Source organism: Cibotium barometz, chromosome 21 (genome assembly GCF_041138505.1).
Source record: "Cibotium barometz isolate CiBa-2024 chromosome 21, ASM4113850v1, whole genome shotgun sequence".
Taxonomy (NCBI): domain Eukaryota; kingdom Viridiplantae; phylum Streptophyta; class Polypodiopsida; order Cyatheales; family Cibotiaceae; genus Cibotium; species Cibotium barometz.
Genome location: NC_141066.1, coordinates 35,527,419 through 35,542,600, shown reverse-complemented (window position 1 = coordinate 35,542,600; position 15,182 = coordinate 35,527,419).

Sequence of the window (15,182 nt, the reverse complement as noted above, 5' to 3'; positions counted from 1 at the left end):
TTGGGCTAAATTCAAGTAGTTTATCAAGTCTTACATTCAAAATTTTAAATTTAAGAAGGTACATAGTCCTTTTTGGGCTTTGAAGTCTTTGTCTTTTCAGTTTTCATTTCTCTATTAAATTAAACAATAAATAGAGGTTCATAAAAAGATGTGTACCTTATGTATAGAGAGCATTAAAATAAATGAATTAACCCCTATGTAATTATGCATAGTCAACCTTAGGATAGGGGATTAAATTAAACCAGGGGTGATGACCTTAGAAAATTATGTTGTACCTTGCAAATAAATTATTTCAATGAACCCCATAGGGTAAAAAGCTTATAAATTGGTTTTGCTAACTTTCTTGATGACCTTAGGGGAAGCCTTTTAACTTACCATAATCATTTTTTAATCCTAGTTTTTTTACAATTGGAATAAAATAAGGGGGATTAAGATTTGGAAGGCTATTTAGAGGTTAGCTTATTTAAATAATTATGTATCCTAAATTGGCACATAAATGTAGTCTTTGTTCATTTTCTCATATATAGAACTTTGGCCTTTTCCTAGATTAGTATGTGTAAATTTTAGGTTAGATTATTTAAATAATAATGTACCCTAAAATGTGCACATAAGAGTCATAAAATTAGCCAAAAATGTATTAAGAGTTTGTGTGAGAGAGAAATTAAGTGAAGCCTAAAAGTGGGTTCAAATGTGCTTAAATTATACAAACCCTAGTGCACATTTTATACCCATAGGAAACCCTTAAAGTTTTAGGAGAAAATGATGATAAATTTTAGAATTTTATGATGCTTTTCCCTAGGTATGCACAAATAACCTTGATGAAAGAAGTGTAGTATCATGTCTACTTTTTTTTCCCTAGAGACAGAGTGTTATCGTTTTTCTGAAGAGGTAGAAGTGTAATAGGAAATAGCTGGTCAACTCCTTAAAGAAAATTAACTTTATGTGAGTTAAGAGAAAGAAAATCTATATTTGATAGATGAATGAATGAGTATAAATAAAGATAAAGACTATCTTTAGACCTTTAGAGAGAGAAACCCCTTAGGAAAAAAGGGAAGGGTTCATCAATTGGAATTCTCTTAAAGTTAGAACACTTAAAAATACAATTTTAAAGTGAAAACAAAGGGGAATAAGTAGTCAAATTACCCCAAGTAAATAGAAAATATATGTGACTTTTACCCTAGGATAGAAGTTGACAATTTTGACCTTTCTAAATAGAACAAAGGGCTCAATCCGACCACCACAATAAAGGATTAGTAACACTTGAGAATATGTTTAGAGAGACTTATAGAAGAATAATTGAAGGGTAGAAAGGCCCTAGTAGGTCTCTATGGGTAGATATGACCCTTAGAGACCTCATGGCTTAAGGGAAGAATGGATTAAAAAATCCGGCTATTTGTTTAAAGGATCGTGAAGGTTTGGACCAAGATTATTAAATCAAGAAATGTGTTCAGAGATGTGATGAGGACCAAGACTATCTCATTGAAACTTGCAATAGTTTACCTCATTTCGTGATGTGTGCATGATGCATTGTTTCTTGATCATGTTCGATATTTGTTTGGATACTACTTGTTAAAATACTATTCTTTGTGGAGCTTGTGAAGGTACCACACAAGATAATGTGATATTGATGGTGAAACAAAGCTAAAAAGGTCTCATGTAATTTGGGCTCAAGGCCAAATGGTTTGGACCATGCCCAAGGCCAAGTGGTTTGGACAATGGGAGAGGACCATGCCCATGGACACATTAAAGTGTAATGAGAAAAGGGAGGTCTTGTATATAAGTCAACATAAGCCTAGTTTGGGCATAAATCACTTTACTAATAAAAAATGACCATTCCTCTGTCTAAACCTATGCTAATCTAGTTGTAGCTTTATTTCATTGGTATTAGAGCTATGCTTTTGATCCAAATATTTACCCTAATTCTCTCATTAATCTCCTATTAATCTAAAAATTAGGAGGGTTCTTGATGATTCTTGATTGTGAATGAGGAGATAGTAGCATTGATTGATTTGGCAGTAATGGTGATGTTGGAAGACTTAAATTGAAAGAGTGGAACTAGAATTGAGGACTAAAATTAGTGGGAGGACAAAAATTTTGCTCTTATGAATTTTTTCTTTGTTTTTTTTCTCTGCGCTTCTTCTTCCCCCCTAAGGTTTCAATGGCCAATTGAGCCTTGTTTTGGCATGATTTCTTGCGGATAAGAGGAGAACATGCTTTGATTAATTTATTATTGTCAAGGTAGGGCATCAAATGAGTGTTTTCTTGAGATATTAGCCAAATCCTACAATAGGGGGCTGTGCGATCTGCAGGCACCTATTGTGAGCTATTTGTGGTGTAACAAGCGAAGGGGAAGATGACAAAACATGGTCATTGGTTTGCGGACGGAGAGTCAAGTTTGGCAAAATTCAAAATCATGTGCTACATTGCTTCATATTCTCAAATTTAGCCAAAAGCATGTGCTACATTATTGCTTTATATTCTCAAAGAAAAGTGATAGGAATCAATCAACCAAGTTGCAAAGGGCGCAACCCTAATCACGTGCTACATCTACTTGGTCCTCTCATTTCCAAGCTTGGATACATTGGTAAGCTGCCCCATTGAAGCTTATGGGCTGATTTTCATGTTTTCTCCATTGATTCTCATCAAGAAATCAAGAAAGGGATACTTCCTATTGCCATAAGCTTGAAGTTTCATCATAATGGAAAGATTGGCCTCATCCTTTACCCTTATTGATTAAGAAATCTTTCCTCTGGAATTTTAATAAGAATATTGTCCTCATCCTTTACCCTTATTGATTAAGAAATCTTTCCAATGGAGTTTCATTGCTTCATTTCTCGAATCTTGTGTTTTTTGGCAAGCTTTCCATAGCCATGGAAAGCCACATACATGTTTATGTTGCCATGGGTGGTTGCACTTGAGTCTACATGCTTAGTTTGCTTCTCTTGAAGCATTGGAACGCTTTTCCATAATTATTTGAAACATCTACTTGATTCTAATTAAGATTCATACATAGAGAGCTTCATTGAGACCTTTTTGAGTGAAATTGCAAGCTAGTGGTCGCCATTATTTTCCATTGGCATTGTACACTTACATCTTGTGGTTTTTCTTTTAGTTTTGGTTGGCTTGTGTGATGCTATTGGAGAACTATATTACATGGATCATGCTATGGGTCAAATAAGGAAATATGCCATAATTTTGTAAAGCATGAGCGCACGTTACTCTTGTAAGTGAACCCTCTCACATACTTGGATTAAAAGCTTTCATTACAATTTCAATTTCAAAATGCTTGTAGAATCTAGTATGATGAGAGGGTACCTTTGGCACTAGGTGTAGTGGCTAAAGGGTGTTGAAATTAGGGCATTGTGATGAGCTATGGTGGATCAAACACTAGAATCAACATCATTAACAAGGTAATTAGCAAATAATTAAGACATAATTAGTGGGTAATTAGCAAATAGATTAATGTAGGCATGGATACTCAAAAACCAGCAAATTCTCATTAGGGCAATGCCTCAATTTATAGAGTTTACATCAAGCATCAAATCCCACTGATTTCTCCATGATTCACTCCACCTCTTTTCCCTGATTCTCTCCACCTCTTCACTTTTCCCAAAATATCTCCCAGAATATCTCCACACTTCCCAGAATATCTCCACACTTCCTAAATCTTCTCATGCTACCCTTTATTCTCTCCCAATAGATTCTTCTCACCTTTTCACAGGTTCTTTCACATTTACTCATCCTCTTTTACAGCCTCTAACCAAGGGCTTATTCCTGCACACACCCTATTCACTTGTATTTTCAACACCTCCTCTCAAGTGAATACTCTCTAGCACACCTGGACCCTATACCAACTTTCTCTCTTACTTGATAGCCCGCGACTAGTGCCTCAAGTCCCTAAACTCCATAGTCCTTGACACTATCTCTCTTTATGTGTCCAAGGCTACTATAAGTGCCCGGCCGCGACCTTGACTAAAGTGCTCACACATACATCTACCACGTGGCCTACATCATCGGTGGCTCAGAGGTGGTTTTACTTTGTTGGGGCAGGTTACATTGGGTTGTGGGGTCTCTCTCTCTCTCAGAAAAGATGATCCGACTCCACTTCCTTTGGAGCCTCCATGAAGTTTGCCGATGTCGTTCCTTCTTTACTGGGTTTGCTGTAGCAGTCTCTCGCCATGTGTCCTGGCTTTCCACATTTGTGGCAAGTGAAGGTCCTTCCTCCTACTCTGCCTGTTCCTCGTCCTCGTCCTTGAGAGAATCCTCCTCGGGTGGTGAAGAATGCTTTTTCTTCTCCTGCTGTTGAGTCGAGCCATATCTTCTCTTTACCTCTGCTCTCTTGCTCTAGTAGAGTTGCTTCTATCTCGTGTAGCTTCAATTCAGGTACATTCTTTAGTGTTGCTACAATATATATATTTTCATATTCACCTTTGTCCACACTCTTCAGAAGCACTGCTAGTGCCTCATCATCTTCTACCTTTTTGCCAATAGCTGCCAGCTATTACTTAATGCTTTTATATTTGTTCAAGTGTGTGATTAAAGGTTCACTTTCCTTCATGTCCAATTTGTAGAATTGCATTAACGGATTTATCTTTGATTTTTTTGCTTGTGTGCCAAATAATTTATTGAGTTCATCCCATGCATCTTTTGCCCATTAATATCCCTGTGATGTGATGAATGATTTCATCATTTAAACTGAGTGCAATAAGTCCCAATGCTTTTTCATTCCTGCTCTTCCACTCATTTTCTCCTCTCTCTGGGCATTCATCTCTTCCCTCAACTAATCCCCACAGATTTTTCCTCATGAGAAAATACATGGTTTTTGTCTGCCATGTGTAAAATTGCTCCCCATTAAATTTGGCTATTTCCTGTGCTGTACTCATGGTGATGTGAAGGGGGTCTTACCTCTTGATCCAATTTCAAGATTCAAGGGCAGTGTCTACCCTTTTACAACTCAATTTGGTGTTTAATAGATGATTACGATAAATTTATCAGCATAAAATCACTAGAAATTACATTAAATCAAGGGTAACCAATTTGTATGGAATGGTTGGAGTATCAAACCAACTCCGAATTGAAATTTGAAGTTATAGGGATCTGTATCAGATATCTAATGGTTAATTTGAACCCTCAATTACACCAAAATACAGTGATTAGTACTGATTAATCACACTAATTAGCAAATTAATCCACTATTTTGTGTGCAAAAAACAGAGTATGCGGGAAGTCCAGATCTGGTGCCTTAGAATTCAAATGAGCTCAAATAATTTCAAAGGCATCAATAGCAATGAGTCTAGTAGAGGATTAAGCCAATAAACACAAGATTTGACCAAATATTAAAAGCTTAATCTCTGTTTTACCAAAGTCACTTGCCTGCAGATTTGATGAAGAGCTTGGATCTCACTGTAGACTTAATGAAACTGAATTCTGTCTTCACCATCTTGTAGAGCATGCTTGAAAACACCTTGGGCTAAGAGGAATTAGAGAACTTTGATTTGGTGAAGTAGTAATGTCAAAAACAGCTCAGAAAAACGGTGCCCCTTAATCTGCAAAAATCGACGCTTCTACTCGGCGGTTTGCTGCAATTCTTGCATAGGCTAGAGCCCAATGATGTTGGCTAGCTATGGCTGGAAGTATTTGGCCTAATGTGATGTGTGCAAGGAGAGAGAGCTCCTCCACTGGTTGGGGGTGTAGAAACTAGTTGAAAAAAGAGGAAAATTTATAATTTTCTACTAATCCTAATTAGCAAAATAATTAGCAAGATAATTGGCTCACAAATTAGCATGGCTCTAATACCATGTTGAAATTAGGGCATTGTGATGAGCTATGGTGGATCAAACACTAGAATCAATAACATTAACAAGGTGATTAGCAAATAATTAAGACGTAATTAGCAAATAGATTAATGTAGGCATGGATACTCAAAAATATAATTAAGATGTAATTAAGACGTAATTAGTGGATACTCAAAAATATAATTAAGACATAATTAGTGGGTAATTAGCAAATAGATTAATGTAGGCATGGATACTCAAAAACCAGTAAATTCTCATTAAGGCAATGCCTCAATTTATAGAGTTTACATCAAGCATCAAATCCCACTGATTTCTCCATGATTCACTCCACCTCTTTTCCCTGATTCTCTCCACCTCTTCACTTTTCCCAGAATATCTCCACACTTCCCAGAATATCTCCACACTTCCTAAATCTTCTCATGCTACCCTTTATTCTCTCCTAGTAGATTATTCTCACCTTTTCATAGGTTCTTTTACATTTACTCATCCTCTTTTACAGCCTCTAACCAAGGGCTTGTTCCTGCACACACCCTATTCACTTGTATTTTCAACAAAAAGGGGAGGGTGTCTTCCTTTTGTGCTATGAGTGTCGTGGTAAAGCGGAAGGGGATTAGGTACATGGTGTAAAGAAATGGCCTCAATCCTTGCCATTGGATTTAAACTTTGGTAAGGGGGTGGGAAGACTTGGTCGGGAGATCAGCATGTAGCGGTTCATCGATGCACATTGATTGGCATTGGTAAGTGAAAGCAATTTGGTAATGATAATGCAATGGATATGCTTATGTTTTTATATTGAGATTTTTCAAGTGATGCCCAAAAGTCATGCCGAAATGTTCTTGAGAACACTTGGTTGATGCATTGTTAAGCAATGGGTTATTGCTATAGGGGATGCTTCGGATGCATGATTTAGGGTTTTTGGCATCCTTGATAGTTTTAAAATAGTGGAAAAAACTCTAATTCAGTAGAAGAGATTTTGGACTAAAGCAAAAGTGGATATAGGGTTGGATTCCCCAACCCTTAAGCTCTTATTCTAGCCCTTAACCTCTCCATTTGGACACTTGGCAAGTAGTCGACTAGGTCATATTTTATACCAGCTATTCTATTTTTCACAATTTTCATCCACTTAGACTAAACCAAAATTGACTTCATGGTTGGATAGTACACTCTTAGAATATCCTAGAGTTGTAAAACTCCCAAATCTGATATCGTTTCGAGGGTCAAAAGACCACTCTACTACTTGGTTGACTTTTTATAGAAAAATTAAAATAGAGAGTACTACAACTTTGACCGCCCGTGATCATATATGTGGATTGTAGACTCCATTACCTCTCCATGAGCTAAAGATCACTCAAATCAGAGTTTGAGAGATTTTCCAAAGGTAAATTGACATTTGAAGATGATGTCAAAGGCCAAACCCAAAGGAAACTACAAGGAAGCCCTTGAGCATGAAGTGGGAACATCGAATGTAAGGCAAGATACCCAAGGAGCTATGCAAGAAGAGATGTCAATGAGGTGATGCATCAAGAGGCTAATGTTCCACATATACCTAATGTTCCACAAATGCCTAAGGATGGTGGGGACATGAATATGAACACCATGATGTACTTTATGCAAAGCATGCCTGATAGGATGGACCAAAGATTTCAATTCATAGTTGGACAAGTTTGATTCTATCAGCAAGGAGTTGCATGATGGATTGACTGTTTTGAGACAAGATGAAGGCAAGGCAAAGAAGCTTATGGCAGACCCTATATTGCATCCATATGCACCAAATGCCATTTAACCAATGGAGCCACAAGCTTATGGACCTTTTATAGGAGCTTCACATGCAAATACATCGCATACTCCTCAAGCTAGTATGCACCATGGTGATAGAAGTCATGGATTTATTATTGGAAAGGAGAACTTGCCTCCCTCATTGATGCATCAAGGTGGAAAAAATGTGTTGAGTATGTGTATGCATGGTCCTATGCACATGGCCTCTTTAATGCAAGGAAGGATTTTGGATAAAGGTAAATGCATAGTTTTGGAAGAACCAAGGGATGGAAATTGGAATCCTCACTAGGCAAAATATGGACTCTCATTTTTGCCCCTTAAGGATTTCCACACCTCCTCTCTCTAGAGAAATGGGTTCATGGTGATTTTTTTTGCAAATCAACTCAAAAGTGAGTGGAGTTTGGACATTTGGAATCTACTCTTTGAGACCTTTCCAATGATATATAGCATGATAAACAATTTTGAATATTCAAGAAGACCCCAAAGTGGTGATGATGTGGCATGTAACATGCCATGTCATCACCAATTTGGGGACTTCTTGAATAATCAAAATTTTCTATCATACTATATATCATTGGGGAAAGGTGTCGATGAGTAGATTCCAAATATGCAATCTCTGCCAACTTTTGATTTAATTTGCAAAAATTTCACCATGAACCCATTTCTCTAGAGAGAGGAGGTGTGGAAATCCTTAAGGGGCAAAAATGAGAGTCCATATTTCACCTAATGTCACACATGAGTGGTTCTCACTTCAATGAGATGGGAGGTCCTCACTTCAATGAGCTGGGAGGTCATCACTTCAATGAGATGGGCCATCATCCCAATGAAATGGAATCTAGTAATGATAGGCCACATCATTTCAATGAGTTTGGGGGCAATTATGTTAGCCCATTTGAGCATAGACCGCATAATTGCCATCATCAAGGTGGTGATGAAGACAAGTTTAAGGGAGTGAAGGATAAGATAACATTCACTAAGTTCAAAGGTGAAGGCTCAACCAATGAGAAGCTTGAAAAATAGATTGATAAAATAGAGCTTTACTTTGAGCTTAGCCCTCATGATAGGGCCACGATGTTATTTGCTACTTTGCATCTCGAAGACTATGCCCATGCTTGGTGGCAGCACTTGAATGCTCATGTCACTACTTGGGTGGACTTCGAGAATGAGACAAGGAGAACTTTTGTTTCAGCCCATAATAGATCAAGGATTGTAAGATTCCTCTCTGTTTACTATATGAATAAAGTTTTATAAAGAAATTTGGTTGAATATAAGTAAAAGAAAATTTTATCCTAAATCAGATGGTCATATGCACACTGAGAAATTATAGATAATTAAATACTAGGCAAAAATAAACTAGATTTCTTTTATGACAAGTGTTGCTACCCTCTTAATTAGAAGAGATTCCCTTGGAAAGTAATGGATTGGTGTGTGGCTCACTAGAAGTTTTCTAAGGTCAAATTAATATATATTTATATATCAAATTAATGTGATAGCCTTAAGTTGATAAGATGTGGAGGCAGACATCTGTAAATATAATTAGAATTGTAAAACAGTATGCATATGGGTGTTTTAACCACAAATGTGTGTTTTTCATGGGAATATAAGATTGAAAAGTAAGGTATATCCAACGTTAATATGAAAGGGACATTTTAGAAAGGTAAAAATGAGAAAATAAGAAAATTACATGTGTTTGTAGACTCCACCTAACTCACATTCGAAAATGCATGGAGGCTCTAGCTTGAGTGTATAGAGGCTCTAGCTTGAGTGCATGGAAGCTTAACTTTAGTACATGGATGGTTGCATGGATTACATGAGATCTTTTCTTTGCATGGTGGGCTACCCCCTTGCCTATATAAGCAGGCTAGAGGAAGGGCTAAGGGAGATTCATTTTTCTCCTCATTAGAATGCTTTTTTCTAGACACCCCTCTATCACTAGCACACATTTTGCACCATCGTAATGGCCGAATTAGCTATGAGTACAAACTAGAAAGTCATGGAGCTAGAGATTATGATAGGGATTATAATGAGAGATTCTTATGAAGTTGTTATGGCTCATCCTAACCTCCCTTAAAACACATCTAACAAGAGATTACCTGGTGAATTGTAGTTGTCGTGGAGGATCTTTCCAATGGCCGAGCTTGTAACCCTTGAGGTCTCCAAGATCTACAACTCCTTGAGAAGCAATTCTACCACGTCTTCCCACGAGCATTGTCACACCGCTGTGTTGCCCTACGTGTACACGTCCCTCCTCTCACCTCACTTTACTCATACACACTCACTAGCATGCATTAGAGAGAGAGATTAGAAAGAGGATTAGCAAGCGTAAGACTCTATTGCACAATGGGAGAGTCCTTTGTATTATGAGAGATATTCACTTATATACATGGCCATAAGTGTTCACACTCACTAAACTGTGATTGGCTGGGCACTTTAGGATCATAAGAGGACTAATGCTATTACAATGACTACTCTCATAATACATCCATGAAGTATTTCTTGTGAATTCACTAATGCTGGATAGCTCTATACCCTTGGGTTTTGGATGCATAGTGTTTGAAAGCTACATGAGGCTCTTATGCCATTATGGAGTAGATGTTATGTCTTGTTTTAAAGGCTTTGGGGGTAGTTTATAGCCATACACATGCATTTTTAGAACCACATACATGGCATGAGAAGAGAGCAAGATGTCGACATGAGTCCTTTAGTGGTATATTCCATCCATGTGGTTTATATTTGTGTACATCAATGGTTTTGAGGATGAAACCTCTTGGGTGGGGATGGTTTATAACAAAGTTAAAAAGGTCTCATGTAATTTGGACCCAAGGCCAAATGGTTTGGAGAATGGGAAAGGGCCATGCATATGGACAAAGTTCAAGATAACCAATTTTCTTATGGGAAAAGTATATTGGGAGTTTATAATAGGTGATGAAAAGGAGCTAGAGATTGGTGAAGAAAATTTCACACCTCAGCAAGTGTAGACATATAAAGCATAGCATGAAAGAGCTAAAAAGCTGGTATATTAGATGTATGTCAGTGTGACAGGTTATATGATTGTGCATATATAGGATGCACAAATGCCTAAGGAGGCTTGGGAAACCTTGGTGAAGATATAGATAATAAACACCTAAGCTTAAAAGATGTAGCTAAAGCAGGAGCTGCATAATGTGACTAGAGGAAAATTGAGTATAAATGATTAATTAGTGAAGGCTTGGAGATGCCCTTGCTTCTATTGGATCACTATAAGATGATGATGATATGGTTTTGGTGGACCTAAAATGGTCTTGTGGAAAGGAATACAACTAGTTTTAGATCTCCAGTAGAGTTTGAGACAACTTTCTTGATATGGTTTCAGTGGATCCTGAATGGTCTTGGCAAGGAAGACACCTCCATTGGAGTTCGAGAGAACTTTCTTGACTTTTAGGAATTGACTGTTCGTTTCATCCATGAGGATATGAATATTAGGGGATGTTCATCCTTGGGAAATTCAAATGAGTAGGCCTTCTACTTAGATATAGGTATAGAGGCAGAGGTAGATCCTCATCTAGAGGCCAAGGTGGAGGTCATTTTAGAAACTAAAATAGGTGTAGCAACAACAATAGGAATCAAATGTATAAAATATAAATAGATGGAAGAGGCCACTCTAGAGGTAAGGGGAGCCAGGGAAGTCGAGGTGGTTGGCATAGAAATTAAAATTCAAATAACATAGAGTGCTATTACTGGGGCACATGGAAAAGGACTGCTATTTTTTGGGGACATGGCAAAGGATTACTAGTAAACTAGGGCACATGACAAAGGACTAGTAGTAAACCAGGGCACATGGCAAAGGACTACTGGTAAACTAGGACATATGGTAAAGGACTACTAGTAAACTAGGGCACATGGTAAAGGACTACTAGTAAACTAGGGCACATGGTAAAGGACTAGTAATGGTGAACCCCATTCGGTCACAAAGATTGTTTTCCCTTTGTCTTTTGGAGCCATTAGCACTTGGTTGTAACCACTAAATCCATCTTGAATTGAGTACATCTCATGTCCTGCTATAGCATCCAATAGTGAGTCTATGTGAATGGTAGAGGAAATGGATATGATATTTTTGAGGCATTCAACTTTTTGTACCCTATGCAGACTCTGAGCTTCCCATTCTTCTTGGAGATAATGACTATAGGTGATAGCCATTCGACTCTGTCTATCGGGTAGATGAATCCCACTCTCAATAGCTGATCTATCTCTTCCTTGACCTGCGTGGTGTAGTTAGGATTTATCCTGTATCTGCTCTGCCTTATTGGAATTTCATCCTCCTTCAGATTGATCTTGTGCTGATAGAAGCTGGGATCAATTCCTTTCATGCCATAGAGTAGTTCCACACAAATACATCTTTATAGGATCTTAACAGCTCCAAGAGTTTTTCTCTAAATTTTTGAGGTAGTTTTGCACTGACTTTGACTGTTCTGGGCTCTTGATCATCTCTTGATTTTATCTCTTTAAGCTTATCTTCTTGCACTCTGATATTATGTTTCTTCAATTTGTCTTCTTCCTGCTTGAGAACAAAGATGGCCTTCTCCTGCTCTGCCTCTATCTCTGTTATCTTGTACTTGTACTGATTGTCTTGATTGTCTTCATCTTCTTCCCCATTTTATTCTTTTTGATTTCCTTCATTCATTAGCACCTCGGATTGAGGGACCATGACTTCTGGATCATGCCTCTGGACAATCTTCTCTATGTCTACAACAGGTCCAGATTCTCTCTCAGGCTCTGCTCTTCTTCTTCATCTTCCACTCCTTCCAAGTAGTTTAGACCTTCAGCATGCTTATCTTGTCATTTCCCACAACTGAGATGCATACCTTCTTCTTTCCTTTCTGGATTGTAATCCTATCAGTTTTTCTAGTTGTCATTGAGTTTTCCACTCCAAAGCCATAGTCTTTCTAGCAACATGGATATGCACCGCGATCTCAGTCATCTTTAGGACTATAAATATTGCAGTGAATATACATCCTACCACTTCAATTTGCTCTCCTATGATGATTCTAAGTAACCAAACCCTTCTTTGATCAGTCATTCTGTATGCAGTGAACATACGTCCTACCACTTCAATGATGATTCTAAGTAACCAAACCCTCTTCCAGATCAGCCATCTTGATCTAGAATGGAGCAGGCTGCATTTATGTAATTCCTAACTTCTTCGTTGGGTTGTCTGATATTATATTGACTCTCAATACTCCATCCAGAATGACTCATGACACCGTCTGTCCTCTTATTTTTATGGTCACTTTAGGAACCGCCGAGTCACAGTCTTGAAGTGTTTCCACATTTCTACATTTTGTAGTCGGATTCTCCATTTCCTAAACGGGCACTTGCACCTATTTTTCACTCGCCACTATTGCATGGAGCAACTTCTGCCTGTAGTTGGGTACCAAATTCAGCATTTGATCTAGTGTTATATTTAGCTTCATTTTGCTGAGATCCTCCCACCATAGGTCGTATTCCTCCTCAAGGTTATTGCTCCTTACTTCTTGTCTTTGCATACTTTGGTCTCTATTCACCCTTCCTTCTTCCTTATTGGCTTCTCTTTCCTTTTCTTGTCCTTCCTCTGTCAATTCTTTTATCAAGATTTGCTCCAGATTCCTTTCCAATTCCTTTTGCAAGATGCTTTTACTGCTCTGGGCTATTGTTGTAGGCTACCCCCCTCGCACTTTTGCATCCCTTCTTTAGTCATCTTAACATTGCCTGGTGGCTTCTTGTCCGCTGCAATGTCTTCTCTCTTCCTAACTAGGATTCTTCTATCCGGATTAGTGTCAACATGCTCATTGAGGAGCGGGCTTTCTTGCATCGTTCGTACCATTCCTTGTGCACTCTGCACAAATTTAATGATTTGTTCTCGGACCCTTTGGTGCCCTTCCCACTATTCCGGCTTTTGATTTTCTTTCGGATGAGAATTCTCGCCTGTCACTTTCTTGACAGGTCCTTGTGACCTTGTCATTGCCATTACTACTGGTGGCTTCTCTTGGTGTTTTAATGCCCATTCATTCACTTTCACCATGTTTACTACTACATTGGCTTTGGTTGGGTTTGCCTCCCTTTGTGGCCTTGCTTTTGCAGTTCCTACTGGCGGCAGTGTAGTATGGGACAGTTAGTTTGCCTATGCCCAGGGGCACTATAGTGGTAACATATCAGCCCAACTTCTCTTTGTCCAAATATTCCACCTCCTCCTCTTCCATAAGGTTTGTTGTTTTGAGGCCCAATGGCAACAATTGATTGATAGCTAGAACCTATTGTTGCTAACATTGTTGTCTTTCTACTACTCTCGGGTTCCTGATCCGAGTGTTGTAAAAGCATGTATCAGTGGTGTGGTTACTCTTATTGAAAATAGCACATGGTTTCTAGGTGGTTTTCATTTGATATTCTTATTTTGTAGGACCCCAATTATTACACCTGGTGCACCAGATGTTCGGTCTCAGTCCGGATCCTGCATGTGCTCCGACGAGCTTGGCTAGGGCGGTCTTCAATTCTTCCAGAACATCCACTGCCTCCTTCATGCCTTTCTTCTTTTGGGGTTGCCACTCATCAGCATCCGAATCTTGACTGGAGTTTGATTCCGAGGTGTTTTCATTGGAATCCGGTTCAAGAGTTCTTCTTCCTTGTTTTTCCTTTTGTCAACTCCTTTCTTTTTCTAATTTGGGTCTTTTCTTGTCTGCCTCAAGATTCCTTCGGCTTTGGTTGCTCCTGCTACCACTTATTTAAATGTGAGAGTATCCAAATCATATGAGGCTACTGCCGTCTGGAGATTCTCCCTCAATCCTCTCACAAACCACTAACTTAGTGTGGATGCTGTAGGTTTGTTGGGCTAGTTTCAGATTGCTTTGAATTTTGCTACATAATCTTTTGTTGGCCTCTTCTTTTAAGTTAGTCTTTGTAGCTTTTCTAGTACCTCAGTGGTGGTTTTGTCTCTCTGGAATCTCTTCAAGATAGCTTTCTTCAATTCCTCAAACATTTAGAAGTTCTCTAGACCATACTGAGCCTACCACAGCTGGTGGCCTTTCCACCTAGAGTTGTTGCAAAGTACTCTATCTTTTGTGGGGTAATGGGGCTCTGGTGGCCAAGAAGGTGGTCTCAAAGGCGAATATATGAGCATTTGGATCCTCCTCACTTTTTCCCTTGAACTTTGGATATTTTAGAGCATTCTTTCCAAAGCTACTTGTTCTTTTCCTTCTTGATCTCCTTGCCTCCTGTTTCAAATCCTATTTCAAATCTCCTGGTGTTCTTCCTCTGCCTCTTGATCTCTTAGACGTTCTTGACTTTGTTGTTCTTGCTCTTTGCTGGCCCAGAGCCCTTTCTGAAAATCTTTCTACAAGATGTGGATGCCCTTCATTTCGTGAAGCCTCTGACTGCCTGAGGGGGCGATACCACATTACTCTGATCGAACTTCCCTCATTCTCCATACACCGTCCTTTGCATTCTATGACTTACTCATGAACATAACCGACACCATGATGTGCACATTTCGTATAGTGATATGCCCCAACTAGCTCCTCTACACCAGAAGTGTTATAGAAGAACATGCATGTCATGCACATAAGAACAATTCAAGCTTCATGTGTAGGACTAATCCCTTAT